Here is a 16,094-nt window from a genome sequence, read left to right as displayed (position 1 = left end):
TACCATCAAGGAATTATTAGGGATATTAACCCAATCGAGAAAATGCTCGCTCCTATCGCTTAAGAATGAGGGTCAAAACGAGGGTAATTCCCAATCCTCAAAAGGCCATTGCAGTTGACACCAAGGCAATGAAAATTTCCAAAGGGAAAATGCTAAGCGTTCAAAATAGGAACTCCACCTTACGAGATGTTCTAAGCACTTGCCTCCATTATTGTTTGTGCTTGTAAATCTAGGATCACTGTCTGTGAAAGGATTGTATGACCCAAGCTCACAAAAGAAATTGGAATAATGAATCAAGTTAAATTCATGGAGGGCGCGCCAAACCACCCTTAGCTAGCCGCCAACCCTATCCAAGGAGGTTCTAAATAACCGTGATGGGAACATGGACCGAACCCACCACGAGAGGTCTCTTCGTGGATTAGTTTGAACGTAGGAGGTGCTTGGATGCCAGGGAGAACTTTGGGTGCAAATTCCTTGCATTCAAGTCCTACTCAAGCAATGTACGTGACTCGAGATGGATTCTCAAGGCCCTATTACTAGTGCAAGGGCAAAACTTGGAGGAAAATAAGACGCGTCCTTACGGATCGCAGGAAACGTCCTATGGACGGAACTTGTACCTTAGCTGAAATGTTAACATAAATTTTACTTCCAAGGAACTTGTCTGAGCTATTTTTTTGTCAATGTCATAAGTTACGCGAACGAACCATGTTCCCTAAAAGGCTTAATTAAGGAAACTAATTTAAATGTCACACATAAATGTGATAGGACCTAATTAGATAACTAAAGAATGCCTAGTGAGGGAAGCGGGTGGGCAAAATCCCCGACGGGTTCGTCCTATGGCAAGGTGGTCCCAGAGAACTGGGAGGATTCTCACAAGGTTCTATTATCGTATGACCTTAGGTATTGTTAGGTTAGAACCCAATTCGTGCCATTTTAGGGGACCGGAATGGGACTATGCCCTACAGGTAAAGAGGCCGAGTGGCACATCCCTCTCGTTTCCTATTCTCTTTGAACAAAGTGCGGCATGGACCTACTTTGGATTGGGTATCTCTTCGTAAAGTAGGATGTCTAGGACCCGACACAGAGTACTTTCGGGAGAGCTTGACTACTAGGAACCCAGATTTCAGGTCGATCCCAGTGGGTTCGACCGTGCGAATGTTTCGTTGTGAGGCAGACTTGAGAAGCCCTAGGCGACAAACCCCGTAACATTCCATGGGAGTGCCAGGTAGTGTCGCTTAGATTCATCTCTCGATGGACAGCTAAAAACGTGCATGGGGAGCCGACGGGCACATTACAGTTGGTATCATAGCCAATCAATGAATAAAACAATCAAGATAGAAATAAACCAGGAAGAATGAAGTGATGCTTCACTAGAAAACATTTTTTCTTTTACTCACTTCTGGATTGTTGCTGCTTCCAAACCTATGAGGCATGGAGCTTGTTCCTCATATTTCATATCATTTTCAAGATGGCTAGTAACTCTTCAAGTTATCGCAGAAGAACCGACATGATAGGGATCCTGGATCGGCTTTACAACCCTTCATCGCTGTATGCGGAAAGACATTGGACTTGGAGTGCAGTTTACTGCTACATAGATGCCAACCGACTAGCCTATCTTCAAAACAATCTGAAGAGGCTAAAATGGTTGGAGGACTTGAAGATTATCAAGTTATTCATCTTCCGTGAGGCACTTGTGAACTCAATCCTACACATCGAATACTGGCAGGTGGAACACACTCACTACATCTATGAGAAGGTGGTCAAAGTCTTGCTAGCAAATAGAATTAAAGTAATGGGGCAAAACGAACATCATGGCTATCAAAAATGGGGATTTCTTGAATTTCCAATGACTTACCACTTCCTGAGAATCCATTTCCCAAACCCATATTATTATTTCACTCCCGTTAGCTGAATCCAATAGGGAATTATTAACCTAGTGTTGATGTATCTCTCAAAAGGAAAATCATTCCAGCCAATTTCTATCTATCCCCGAATAATTGTACTCGAGGCTTATGCTTCTTTATGGATAAATAAGAATTTTATGATTATTTGATTTGTTGCATAGTATTGATGAAAAATAATCTATGCATTGAGATAAGTTGTGAAGAGATGTGTAAATGCAATCCTAACGTGAAAGTTTAAATTGAAAATCAGATACAACCTCAAATGTAAAATCAAAATCTTGTTCCTGCACTAAGCTCGGCAGAGGCACAAGAGAAGAAGTTTCTTCTCAAACAAATCAAATCACCAGAATTTGAGGGGAAAGTGTTTACCGCAGCATAGAGGATCAGAAAATGGAGCAGAGGAGCGGGAAAATGGAAGAAGGAGATAACCGAAAGGGCATAGGACAAAGGAAGGAAAAGGCGCCCCGGATGGAGGTCAGACCCTGAAAAATTTGAATGATGACCTCTCCAGAAGGCCTCAATGTTGCCTCGAGAAAAGAAAAGAGTAAAAGCACATCATTAATTGTGAAAGCGCTCCCGAATCCTTGTAAAAGAGTGCCAGGCTCACTCCTGTGCAAATTGTATGCATTCGTTGGGAATGGGATAAGTTAGAATGGTGGGAAATAGGAAAAGAGAGCCTAGGCTAACGGCCATGTAAAAAGTGGGGATGACCGCCCAAAAAGTAGGGCATGTATATAAAGTTCAAAAGTGAATGAGAAGCTCATTCTTGTGTGTGGCCAAAGCTTCTTCTTCTTCTTCTCTTGTTTCTTGCCTTCTTGCTTGTGCTTGAGTGAGGGATTGAGGGAGTGTGAGGGAGTGAGGGAGTGAGTGTGTGAGAGTGAGGGATCGTGGAGAAGAAGCTCCGCATCTTCTCTCTTCATCTTCTTTTCTTCTCTTCTCTTATCTTCTCTTCTCTTGCACGACTATGGAGGATGGAGCTTGATGGAGAGGGCTTGGGGTTGCTTGAGCTTGCCACAAGGATCCTGGAACTACCGGAGTGCAAGAGAGAGGAGGGAACTCGATCGAGCATCAAGGTAAGCTCACTACACCCGTAAGGTAGGCATTGTGCGTCGGCTATGTGAGAGGTAGCCATGGCCGCTCGGCTTGAAATGCTTGATCAATAAGCGGTCCATAGGTCTCGGGGTAGAGCTCCGTAGCTCCCCTCCATTTTGGTTCCATTGCCGGGACCGATGGAATCGAGCCTTGAGTGTCGTGCACATCGAATCGAGCATAGAAATAGGGTTTGCAGCCCGAACCGGTGCTCGAGATAGTTAGGAGATTTAGGAGGTTTTAATTCTCGTAGCAAGTACGTATTTTGATTTGTTGTTGAATATTAGAGTAGGACCATCCATCTCCATCTCTGGTTTTGATTTTGGTTGCGTTAGGTTAAGATTAGGATAGGAAAAAGAAGGAAAATAGAAGGGTTTTGCTGTCTGCTGTGCTGGAAACAGGGAAATAGGGGCACAGATTCAGATTTCTGGCTGGAAGAGTGTGGGGGATTAATTTCTGAGGTTACAACATGCTGGGATGGGGCAATAAGAGGCCCAGAGAACCAGGAAAGACCACATTTGACATTTTGCCTTGTGAGAAGAGAGTGAGCTTGAGAGCCAGGGAGAGAGAGAGAAATAGAGAGAGAGAGAGAGCTACGGGGAGATCTTTGAAGTGCCGATCGATTCGAGCGCCACATTGATTCCAGGTATGCCTGGCAGTTCCTTGTATTGTTTTGCACCTATTTGGAAGGCACGGGATGATTCCAGGGAGTAGGCGTTGACTTTGAAGCATCGTGCGCAATCCCACTTTTTACAATTTCGGGAGTCGGACTGTCTGATTGCGAGAATCGGACCACCCTATCCGATCCGATTCCTAGAATCGGACCACGGAGAGAATTGGACCCAATCTCAAAATCGGACCACATGTCCTAGTCCCAAAATTGGACCACTCGACCCATCGCAGTAGTCAAACCCCCTGTCCGACTAGGGAAATCGGACCAAAGTAAAATCTGACCACCCTGCCCAAGTCTCAAAATCGGATCAACGGCGATAGTCGGATCATTTTTCCTATTGTTAGAATCAGACCGAACACTTAGAAAAGTTGAGAGCTATCTTTGAATGATGTCGGTTATACAGCCTCTCGTTGAACCCCTTAAAGTGCCAGTTCTGGGTGAAGCACGGATGTATCCTAGGGCATGTAGTGTCAAGGAATGGCATTGCCACCAACTTCTCAAAAGTCAGGGTCATTGTCGACCTACCACCACCCATTAACTACAAGGGCCTTCAGTGTTTCTTAGGCCATAGGGGATACTATCGACGCTTTGTACTGAATTACGCACTAATTGCTAGACCATTTTACAAGCTGTTATCGTATTCGAGTGGACTAAGGAATGCCAATGTGCATATGAAGAGTTGAAGAAGGCTCTCACCACTGCACCAATCTTACGAGCCCCATACTGTAGCATAACATTCCATGTACACATAGATGCCTCTAAGTTTGCTATTGGAGTTGTTCTATGCCAGCCTGGTGAACATAACCTAGATTACCCCATGAGTTTTGCTAGCAAGCAGCTCACCAAAACAGAGATGAACTATTCCACTACAGAAAGGGAAGGGTTAGCCATGGTGTTTGCTGTAAAGAAATTTAGGCATTCTCTGTTGGCCACACCCTTCATTTTTTTCGTTGACCATCAAGCCTTGCTTTATCTTGTGAACAAGCCGTGCGCTACAGGTCGCATAGCGAGATGGTTACTTCTCTTGTTGGAATTTGATTTTTCTGTGGTTGTACGTAAGGGACAGCAGCACTACATGGCTGATCGCATGTCCCGCATACCCACAGGAGAAGCTGCTGGACAAGGCATACCTGATGACCTATCGGATGCTCATCTTTTTGGCCTATCTAGCGAAAGAGACTTGTTTAGGGCTGATCTAACACCATATTGGGCCGATGATGTAGTTTAAGTGCTAGAGAACGGTCTGCCTGAGAGACCTATTGAGGAAGCCAAGCTAAGAAGACTTATCTTAAAAATCCAGCCATACCAACTGATCGCCGGCCAACTCTATAGGTTAAGACAAGACAGTTTGTTGTGTAGATGTGTGTGTGAGCACGAGATGCATGATGTATTGAGAGAAGCGCATGGCGGGATAGCTGGAGGACACTTTATTGGGGATACAACATCCCGTAAGGTACTACAATCCCAACTATAGTGGCCCACCCTATTCCGTGATGCTGCTAAGTTTGTCAAACACTGCGATGAGTGCCAGAGGACTAAGGTGCCCATGCGCAAGGATAAGATGGAGTTGACCCCCGTAATAGCACGACAACCCTTCAAAAAATGGGGCATCGACTTCATTGGACCTATCAGTCCTGTGGCACAGTACTCCTTGGCATTCTACATCATTGTGGCAAAACTGATTACTTGACGAAGTGAGCAGAGGCAAGAGCCACTAGGAAGAATGATACTAGAACCATTGCGAAGTTCTTGTGGGAGCAGGTTTTTTCACATTTGGTTGTCCAATTGAACTAGTAAGTGATCAGGGCACGCACTTCATTAATGAAGTGATATCCCACCTGCTCTAAACCTTCCTAATCATTCATAGAAGGTCCTTGCCCTACTACCCTCAAGAAATGGCCAAGCAGAATCCACAAATAAAATCCTAGTCAACATGCTTACTAAAATAGTATCCACATCACGAATTGACTGGGATAACAAATTGATGGCGGCCTTGTGCTATCGCACAGCTTATAAGACGGCTGTAGGACACACGCCATTTAGGCTGACTTATGGAACAGAGGCCATTCTACCCTTAGAGTTCTTTGTCCCTAGCTTAAGGATAGCAGCTCAGGAGCTTTGGGAGGGAAGAGAGGCTTGGACCAACCGCTTAGTGGAGTTAGAGCGTCTCACAGAGACTCGACTCTTAGCCCCACCCACGCTCTGATTTGTGAGAAGGCACGACGAAAGGTGTGGTTTGACAAGCATGTCAAACAACACAACTTTGATCAGGGGGACCTCGTTCTATTATACTCTGTGAAGGTCACAAACAGAAAATGAAATTTCGAGGACTAGGACCTTTCCGAGTACGTACAATTAGTAGAACATGCAATGTTGAGTTGGAGATGCTGGAAGGTGAAGGAATAGGCTTCTTCAATGGCAGTCGCATGAAAAAGTACTATCCTCCTTCCCATCCATTGCACGAGCCACCTATGCTTGAAGCCCCTGTCAACGTCTGCGTAGCCACAATTACCGAACTGACAAATCAAGATGAAGAAGCAGTGGCACCCGCCTACCTACGAATCACGATCAATGCAGAATGGACGTATTCTTTTGATGCCTTGATCGATGAAAGTGCCGACTATAATATCTTGACGCATGACCATTGGACACGCATTGGTCAACCTAAATTACAGCCCACAAACGCTAAACTCGGCCCATTTGGGGGCAATGCTTACTCACTCTTAAGAAAATGCAAAGTGGCTGTCTCCATCGAGTCTGAAAGTATCCCAGTCTTCTTTTATGTGTTGCCAAACACTAAAGGGGCCGGTAATAAGTCACTACTAGGTCGCACTTTTAAAAAGTAGACGAATTGCAATGTGGACTATAACCTAGATCGCATCCATCTTGCTATAGGCAATGTGCGCATAGTGACTACTTCCAGCAAGGGTTATCTTGAGCCTTCTATAATTGCAAAGCCACCGATAGAGACCCCTACGGCCACGCCCATGACCAAGCCTAGGAAGAAGGACAGTGATATCTCACCCCACGCTCAAACTGCTAGAACCAAGCCCACGAAGGCCATTCATAAGGCCAAGGAGTCCACGCTCATATGGGTTCCAAAACGACAAGGGTTACCTCCGTGTAAACCGCAAAAACGTGTTTCTAAACGCAAAAACTATCAGTCATAGCCTAAGAGGCAGCTCGGATGCTATCGACATAGGCACACTACCACGCCGCAATGGATCCCCAAAGATCTCTTGCGAGCACAAGGATACTATGAGGACAACCCCTGGATATGGGTGCCTAAGAGTGGACATTCAAGAGGCTCAACTCTAAACAACCCCACTCCAGCTAGAGAGGCTTGCACATACGGAGCACAAACTGCAAAGAAAGCTGGACCAGCACTGGTTGTGATTAATGAATCCCAACACATTTATCGTCCTAAGCTAGATGCCCCAGCATCATCCAAGTTAGAGGAGTTGCACACCCCCATTCCATCTCAGATAGAATGCAGCACACCTCCTATGCCACTGGAGCCCCCTGCAGTATCTCAAAGTGCTCCTGAGTGCAAAGTCCCATCTGTGACACCATCAATGGAGTCACCACTATCCAACCCAATTGCACCACCACCACCAGCAGGTCTTAGGCCTTCGTATGAAAGACGATCTTTCCTTTCAGTAGCCAAGGATCTTGTTGAGACCTCGGGAGATGACGTAGTGAAATGCATCAAGGAGTTAGACAACACCTTCACCACATTCGCTAGGAGCTATGAGAGGCTTGACTTAGGACTTCTTGATGAACCCCTTGCTTCTGATGTTCGTGTGTTGCCATACACTTGGGAAGACTACGAGTCTATGACCGTCAAATTTCCCAAATTTGCAGTCGAATTAATCGCTAATGGAGAAATCTCAAAGGAGCAAGCCATTCTCAGAAGACTAATTACCTCTTACCGCAAGCCTGCTCGCTCTACACCCTAAACTAGAACTGGAGGAGCTCACGCAGCTGGCCAGCTCTACTTCTTCGTTCTTACAACTGTGGTATGCCTTGCAACTCCAATGGGAGAAAAAATGCTGTCATATCATGACCAATGTCGAGCAAAGAAGGGCAATCAAAACAATTGAACACGACCCCTACTTATGTGGCACCTCTTTCATTTAGGGTTTTGGCCATTACATGCAACATACACTTAGATGACCAGGTGTTGGCCCACCCTTACATCGACCAATTCCTCACGGAAGAGGAGTTGCACGTTGCTAGTCACCTCCACTCCGGGGACATCTTTCATGATATCTTGACCTATATCGCCCAAGCTTCCATATGACCATGCGAACTTGATCGTCATCCCTAGCTTGAATATAACCCTAACCTCTATACTTGGCTATTGGCTAAGTAACTCGCCCCACAAAGTCCATGTGAGCCCTCCTTCTTTCATTGCTAATCCAAGGAAGGATTCCCTTAAAACCTAAGGAAAAGGGGGGGAGCAAAGTGAGAGCCAAGTGATGTAGCAAGATGTATAATGGATGAAAATGATCAACTGAATTCAAATAGAAAAGAATGCAAGGATGAAATAGATGTTGCTTTGAATTATTTCCAAGTTTCATGCCTCTGAATTAGCATAGCAAATTGTCACACGCATTCTTTCTTGGGTTTTTGTTAGTGATGAGTCAATTCATAACGCTAATGTCGGCATGGTGTGATGACAGGTACCTACCATGGCAGGACTGAGTAAACTCCCATTCACTAAAGAGGAGCTGACAAAGTATGGAATCAGCGTTGAGACACGTGGATTTAGTCAGTTCACGTTCAAGCATACCATGAATTTAGATGAAGCCATCTTGGAAGAGCAGACAGTGAAGGAGTTGGCAGACAAATGCAACCTCCGAAAGTACATGGAAAAGGTCGGACAGGCTGTAGACTACAGCACGTGCGCTGACTTCTTAAGGAGCTTTGATGAAGGGAGGAGCTGTGGCACAGTCACAGTAAGGACTGGTGACCAGGAAAGAAGGGTACAAGTGCCCCTTAATGCAGCTATTGTCGAGAAAGCCCTGGGGCTTGTGTCCAAGAAGGAGAGGCGCCCAAAAAGAGATGTGTATGCCATGATGGGAGTCAAAAAAGAGGACGTACACACGGTGGATGGAATCAGTTTGGCTGACATTCCAGACCCTGCGACAAGGATGCAAGCTAAAATGGTCCACGCCCTTTTCTCAGGACACAGATACAACGCACTAATGAACAGAATCGGGGTGCCATTGCTGGAAAGCATCACTGCAGGAGTTCCAGAGGAGGTGGATTGGAACGGCTTTGTCCAGAAAACTATCAAGAGTTCAGACGCGCTTCTGGCTCCAGCCGCAGCACTAGCTGGTGGGGAATCTCCGGCCTCTACCGCACGATCCGCAAGAAAAAAGCCTGCCACAAAAGCCTCTACAATCAAATACGGAGGTGTCCTTGATGGAAATCATTGATGAGGCCATCAAGACGCACCGAAGCTCACCTCACCGCGAGGAAGAAGGCTCGAGCGAAAAGACAGTAAGCGACAAAGGAGAACCGGAAATACCACCCACTCAAACGGTCAAACCACAGAAGCAAAAGAAGACTGACAAGAGCCAGAAGAAGAAGGAAGAAAGACTAAGCAAAGAAGAGCAAGCTGAGGTGAAGAGGGCTCAAAGAGAGTCAAGGAGGTTGGAGGAGGAACGAAGGAAAAAGGAAGAGGAAGAACTCGAAAGAGTTAGAGAAGAATCAAAAAGGGCAGAAGAAGAGAGGCAAAAAAGGGTGGAGGAGGAAGCGGATGAGCTAAGGATGAAAGAACTTACTGAGTTGGCAGAGGCCACTCGTAGATCAGTCGAAGAAACCCATGGGGGAGGAGAGATCGACCCTTTGAGTCCCCGTCATGAGGCCGAAGTAAGTGGCAGTGTGGAACCGGCCCCAGTGGTTGTAGGCAAGGGCAAGTCCCTGCTGCACCCCCTGCTTTCCTCCTTCGTGTCGGTGCCAACTAACATCACAACTGCCCTGCAACCCACGCCCTCTCTAGACACGGCCCAACTGATGAGCATGATGCAAATGCTTGTCAGTAAAGTAGCTGAGATTGTACCGGAAACTGGAGCGAAAAGACCCGCTGCGGCAGATGTTGAGTCCAGGAAAGATCCAAAACAACAAAAGCTAGAGGCATCAACCACTACAGCCCCTACTCCCATGCCACTTGATGCAGACTACGATGCTTATGTGGCTGAGCTTCTAGCACAGTTGGACAAGGCAAAAGAGGAAAAGAAGGTGGCACTGGTGGAGCTAGAAAAAGAAAAGAAAACTTCGGCAGCCTTAAGGCTAGAAGTTTCAAAGCAAGGAGCCAACCGAAAAAGGGAGGTGAAAGCGCTACAAGATCAGCTAGAAGCAAAAACGAAGAAAGCCCAGGACAATGAGAGCCACCTAAGACAAAGGCTGGAAGATGAAGAGCAAAACCTGGTGGTAGAGCAGCCGAGCTTAAAGTTACTAGTGCAATTGTGCTGACCTAGAACAGAGAACTACCAAACTAGAAAGGTACGGACAGATAGCAGCTCAAGAAGGCGAGCCAAGCGAGCGACAAGAGGATTCAGCTATGGTATGGACTTGAGGAACAAGACAGACTGGAGAGAGAGATAAAGTTCCTAGCGTAGGAAAAGCCAGCAATCCCCGTAGTAGAAGCACAAAGGCTACAACATGAGGCACAACGACTGCAAGGTGCATTGGAGATTGCCAAGGGAGACACAGAGGCCCTCATGGCCATGGCCTTCACACAAAGAAGATTGCACCTTGCAGAGATCCAAAGCCACGAGCAGCTTGTGCAAGAAAAGTCAGAACTAATTGCTGAGGCAGAACAGAGATTCAGCATTGCAAATCAAGCAAAAGAAATTGCTGAAGAACAGCTGGCTCAAAAATCTAGGGAGAGGAACCAACTCTGGTTCTTAACAAACAAGCAACAGCAGGTGGTGACCACCTTGCCAAATGAGCTGGAAGAGGGAAGAAAGAAGATGGATAAGAGAGCCAACAAGTGGAAAAAGAACAATTTTGAAAGAGTTAGGTAATTAACACAACGCTTGGTGGTGGCTGAGTGCGAGAGAGTGCTTGTCGAATCCAGGGCAGAAGCTGCCAATGTATGCGTCAACGCACAAAGGCAAGCCTTTCTCAACACAGTACTACATGTTACCCAAGCGGAGGGCAATGATTCAGTGGAGAAGGTAAGAAGGAAGTTAGAACTGACTACCCAAGCACTAAGGTATGGCCTTCAAGAACGGGAGCTTCCAACAGGCACAGGAATCACAAAAGAGCAACAATTTCACTATCTGCGCCGTGCCGGCCTCTCCATTGTTGAGCTTAAGGAACTTGGGTTCGAAGAACATGAGCAGCCACCACCACCACCACAAGTGGCCCCAGCAGTGGCTGAGCAGAATGTCGAAGAGGGTCTGGACTTTGAGCAAGATGCTGAAGAAGAGCAACAAAGAATGCCCAGTCCGCCTCTACCAGACCTCCCGCCTGAAGAGCCCGAAGATGCCCACATGCCCGAGCGCATTGTGGCAGCCAAAAGAAGAAGATAGGAATTGGCAGAGGAAGCCCAACGCAGAGCACGATCACTACCAAGACAATTCCCTGAAGAGCCGGTGCCACTACGAGGGGATCCCAATCCTATCGATTGGCCTCAGAAATTGGCCATATGGCATGAACGGGAGTTCCAGACGAGGCCATTTGAGCTTTCATTTGCTTATCCACGCTCTCTGGATTGTGCGTTGCCTCTAGGCATTCTAGCCAAGATCAAGGATCTGGCTAATGATCTTGCAAACAGGTGGATAGAGGAAAGAAGCCTCATAATAACTAGGTGGAGGCAAGAGCCTGCAAACTACTGGCAAGACAAGGTAAATAGGGTTCCCAAAACCGTCCAAGGCTATGAGGCACAGCCGAAGTGGTGGAGGAGGATTTGGGATACCAATTTTGACACCTGGATCGCCTTCTACAGCTCGCTCCCTGAAGAACGCAACGACCCCATCTACATGCCCTACCTCTGTAGGCATGGAGTTGACTATGATCGAAACATTCATGGGGATTTTGACTTTTCTAAGATATATAATGTTAATGCCCAGAGCCCCGAGGAATGCCTAGTCTTTAGGTTAGAGAATCTCCTCCCATCTATTAACCGCTTCCTCACGGATTTTTCTTCTTGCCCGGATCCAACCTTCTTAACCACCTGTAATTTTCTTAGGCTTATCAAGTTCCTATTAATGCAGAGACCCACAACCGAGGAAGCCCACCTCCCTCCACTCTTTTTTGACATCAACCTAGGGATAGATAGTAGGGCCATGACTAGATTAATGATGGGGGCAGCCCTACTCCCCTCCTTTTGCCTAGAAATCTTAGAAGATATGAATGATACCCACTTCACGAGGTGCAATCATCCTTTCTTATCATCCACACCTCTGAAGGCCCGGGCTGCTATTAAAGAATATCTACAAAGTCGCGCATTCCTATCCCAATGCTTGCGACCATCTCGTAATCTGGCGGAAGGTGATAGGCATTAGCCAGGACACCTCCCTTGTATGCAATTCTTTTATTTTTATTTTTTAAAAGAGAAGAAAAGAAAAAAAAGAAGAAAAAGCACGAGGGCTCACTTCGCTCACTACACCTAGGATTCACCCCTAGCCCCTCCCCCACTTCACGCTTAGGGCACATCAAGGGCAGGACTTCCAGACCTGTCACCCTAGGTTTTGCATTGCACCTTCAACAACACACGAACTGGTTCCTCAAGTGTGGGACACTACCAAGGGCTTACCCAAGGTTAGACCCATCTCCCAGTTCCACTACACATGCACTTACACCATACCGCGAGATAGACACACCCCTTAGGGAGTGCACAACTTTCTCTTATAGGCTATGATCGTGACTCAGTGAATGGCTACCCAGCTAAAGAAGATCATCCACGACGTCCACTAATGTCCAAGAATTTTTCTCTGAGTCGGACAGCACACCACTACAACAACTTCAGGAAAAACTTCTACGTATTCCAATGGTTGGATGGACCAACATGCTTGATGTAGCCGACTATCTGCCTGTTGATGGCTACCATGACTGAATCGAATCAAGCAGAAGGAAAACTCAGTGATGGACCCACCATTGGCATAGATCTTGGAACCTCATATTCTCTAAATGATTAGAGATACCAGGTTTAACAGTGGTCACAGAATGGGAGCTACAACTGTGTGACAAATGCCGAGCATCTTCATGAAATCTAAAGCACGCCGAAATCTCTCCGGTCATCGTTAATCAAACTCCAACACCTCTCATTCACGATAGCACCTTTTGATTGTGGTCATCTACCCACCGGTTCCACTTAGCAACAACCCCAACTACCCCACTACTCCCCACCACAGTGCCATGGGACTGGCACTCAGCTAGGAGGGGGGGTAATGTTTACCGCAGCACAGAGGATCGGAAAATAGAGCAGAGGAGTGGGAAAATGGAAGAAGGAGATAACCGAAAGGGCACAGGACAAAGGAAGGAAAAGGTGCCCCGGATGGAGGTCAGACCCTGAAAAATTTGAATGACGACCTCTCCAGAAGGCCTCAATGTCGCCTCGAGAAAAGAAAAGAGTAAAAGTGCATCATTAATTGTGAAAGTGCTCCCGAATCGTTGTAAAAGAGTTCCAGGCTCACTCTTGTGCAAATTGTATGCATTAGTTGGGAATGGGATAAGTTAGAACGGTGGGAAATAGGAAAAGAGAGCCTAGAGGCTAATGGCCGGCCATGTAAAAAGTGGGGATGACCGCCCAAAAAGTAGGGCATGTATATAAAGTTCAAAAGTGAATGAGAAGCTCATTCTTGTGTGTGGCCAAAGCTTCTTCTTCTTCTTCTCTTATTTCTTGCCTTCTTGCTTATGCTTGAGTGAGGGATTGAGGGAGTGAGTGTGTGAGAGTGAGGGATCATGGAGAAGAAGCTCCCCATCTTCTCTCTTCATCTTCTCTTCTTCTCTTCTCTTCTCTTCTCTTGCACGGCTATGGAGGATGGAGCTTGATGGAGAGGGCTTGAGCTTGCTTGAGCTTGCCACAAGGATCGTGGAACTACCGAAGTGCAAGAGAGAGGAGGGAACTCGATCGAGCATCAAGGTAAGCTCACTACACTCGTAAGGTAGGCATTGCGCGTCGGCTATGTGAGAGGTAGCCATGGCTGCTCGGCTTGAAACGCTTGATCAATAAGCGATCTATAGGTCTCGGGGTAGAGCTCTGTAACTGTAGAAAGGGAAGACCGTTGAAGCCGATGACGAAGTATGGATTGAATCCATGGAAGATTACTTTAGTGCAGCATGAACAACACCTACAAACCAAGCCATGATTGCCAAGCTCAAACTCACCGGCAAAGCTAGGCTTTGGCGGAAGCAATGGTGTAAAGGCCAAGTAGTCACAGAAGACACAATGACTTGGGATAAGCTAAAAGAAGCAGTGCATGGAAGGTACATGCCACCTACATTCAAAACTCAGAAGATGAATGAGTTCTTTAAGTTGAAATAGTTGGGCCTATCTTTGGAGGCGTACTACTCGAAATTTGTCTCCTTGTTAAAATACGCCCCGATAATGAGTATTCTCCAACAAGTCTCGAGAGGTTCTGGCTGAACCCACCAATGAACACTTGATTGGAATCAATGCGTCCTTCAGATTTACAAGATGCATTAATAAGAGCGGGACCCATTGCCCAAGAAGTCTAGCCGAAGTCCAAGAATAATAGACCCTGGTCTCACAAAGACCAGAATCCAAGGATGTTGAAAGCTCAATTTAAAAGGGTGCAAGGACAGAGCCAAGGCCAAAGGAAGAAGCTGAGGGAAAATGCAATCAGTGACTTTGTTTCCACTCAAAGTACCGACCAAAGCCTATGATATTTTTATTGCAAGGAACCTAGATACTTCAAAAGAGAATGTCCCAAACTTGGCGAAGATTGTTGTCAAGGAAAAATCAATGGCCAACAAGCTAGGGCTACCCGTGGTCGCGGTCGTGCAGCAATGGGAAGGGCGAAAACTTCCAATATCACCATTAAGGGAATCAATGAAGAAGAAGACCCGTCCATGGAAGCGGAGATTGAGAGGGCACCTGTTCATGCCGCTCTCCATAAAAAGGGGCCAAACCGCCAATTTTCAGTGATCCAAAAACAAATGGATTACCAAGGTAAGAAATTCAAAACCCTGATTGATTGTGGCAGTACTCATTCTTTTATTTCACCAGCTTTGCAAGATGGTTAGGGATAGCCATGGTAGTTGTACCTACTTTGCTTGTCGAATTAGCAAATGGGTGAGAAATTACTTGCAGAAGACAAACTGCTAAGGTGGAATTCCTACTTGGAAACGAGCGCACATCTGTTAAGTTTAGGGTAATGAATCTAGGAGTCCATGAGTGCCTACTTGGGATGGATAGGCTAGTCCCCAATGATGCTCATATCCATTGTGAGAAGGGCCAAGTCTCCTTTCGAAATCCTAAAGGTGAGCTAGTTACAACTCAAGGAGAAGCAGGTAAACCAAAGATCCAGCTAGCTAAGGCAATGCGAATAGCTCAAGGAATAAGGAAATGATTACCCGTTTATCTGATCAAGCTAAACAAGCCAGAATAGGTACAGAACTCCAATGAAGAACCATCATGGTTAAAAGAGTATGCAGATGTGTTCCCGAAAGAATTGACAGATTTACCACCACCTAGGGAAGTGGATCATGAGATTAAGCTAATATCAAGTGCCGCACTGGTTGCAAAAAGGCCCTACAAGATGTCAATTCCTAAAGCTATTGAGTTAAAAGAACAACTCCTATTGGATCAAGGGTACATACATCCCAGTAGTTCTCCTTGGGGGGCTCCAGTCTTGTTCCAAAAGAAGAAGGATGGTACAGTTTGACTTTGCATTGATTATAGAGGCCTGAACCAAGCGACCATCAAGGATAAATATCCTATCCCAAGGATAAACGAGTTACTTGATCGATTGTAGGGAGTAAAAATCTTCTCAAAAATTGATTTGAGGTCAAGATACTACTAGATTTGCGTCAAGGATAAGGATATTCCTACAGATATGGTCATTTTGAATTCACAGTAATGTCCTTTGGATTGATAATGCCCCTGTCACATTTAATAGGCCAATGCAGGACATTTTTAGACCATATTTTGATGATTTTGTCCTTGCCTCCACCAACCACTGTCAAAGAAGTGCGTAGCTTTCTTGGATTAACAGGTTGGTACATGATCTTCATTAAGGACTATGCCTTAATCGCAGCACCCCTCACAAATCTACTAAAAAAGTAGCTTGCCATAGTGTGGACACCCACCGAACAATCGAGTTTTGATCAACTCAAGTATAGCTTAGTGACAGCACCAATTCTGAAACTCCCTAACTTGAGCAAAGAATTCAAAGTTGTCACAGATACTAGCTCACTTGCACTAGGCTGTGTACTAATGCAAGAGG

Source organism: Lygodium microphyllum, chromosome 7 (assembly GCF_053477565.2).
Source record: "Lygodium microphyllum isolate KBCC chromosome 7, Lygodium_microphyllum_v1.1.10, whole genome shotgun sequence".
NCBI lineage: Eukaryota > Viridiplantae > Streptophyta > Polypodiopsida > Schizaeales > Lygodiaceae > Lygodium > Lygodium microphyllum.
Note: the sequence above shows the minus strand (reverse complement) of the source record.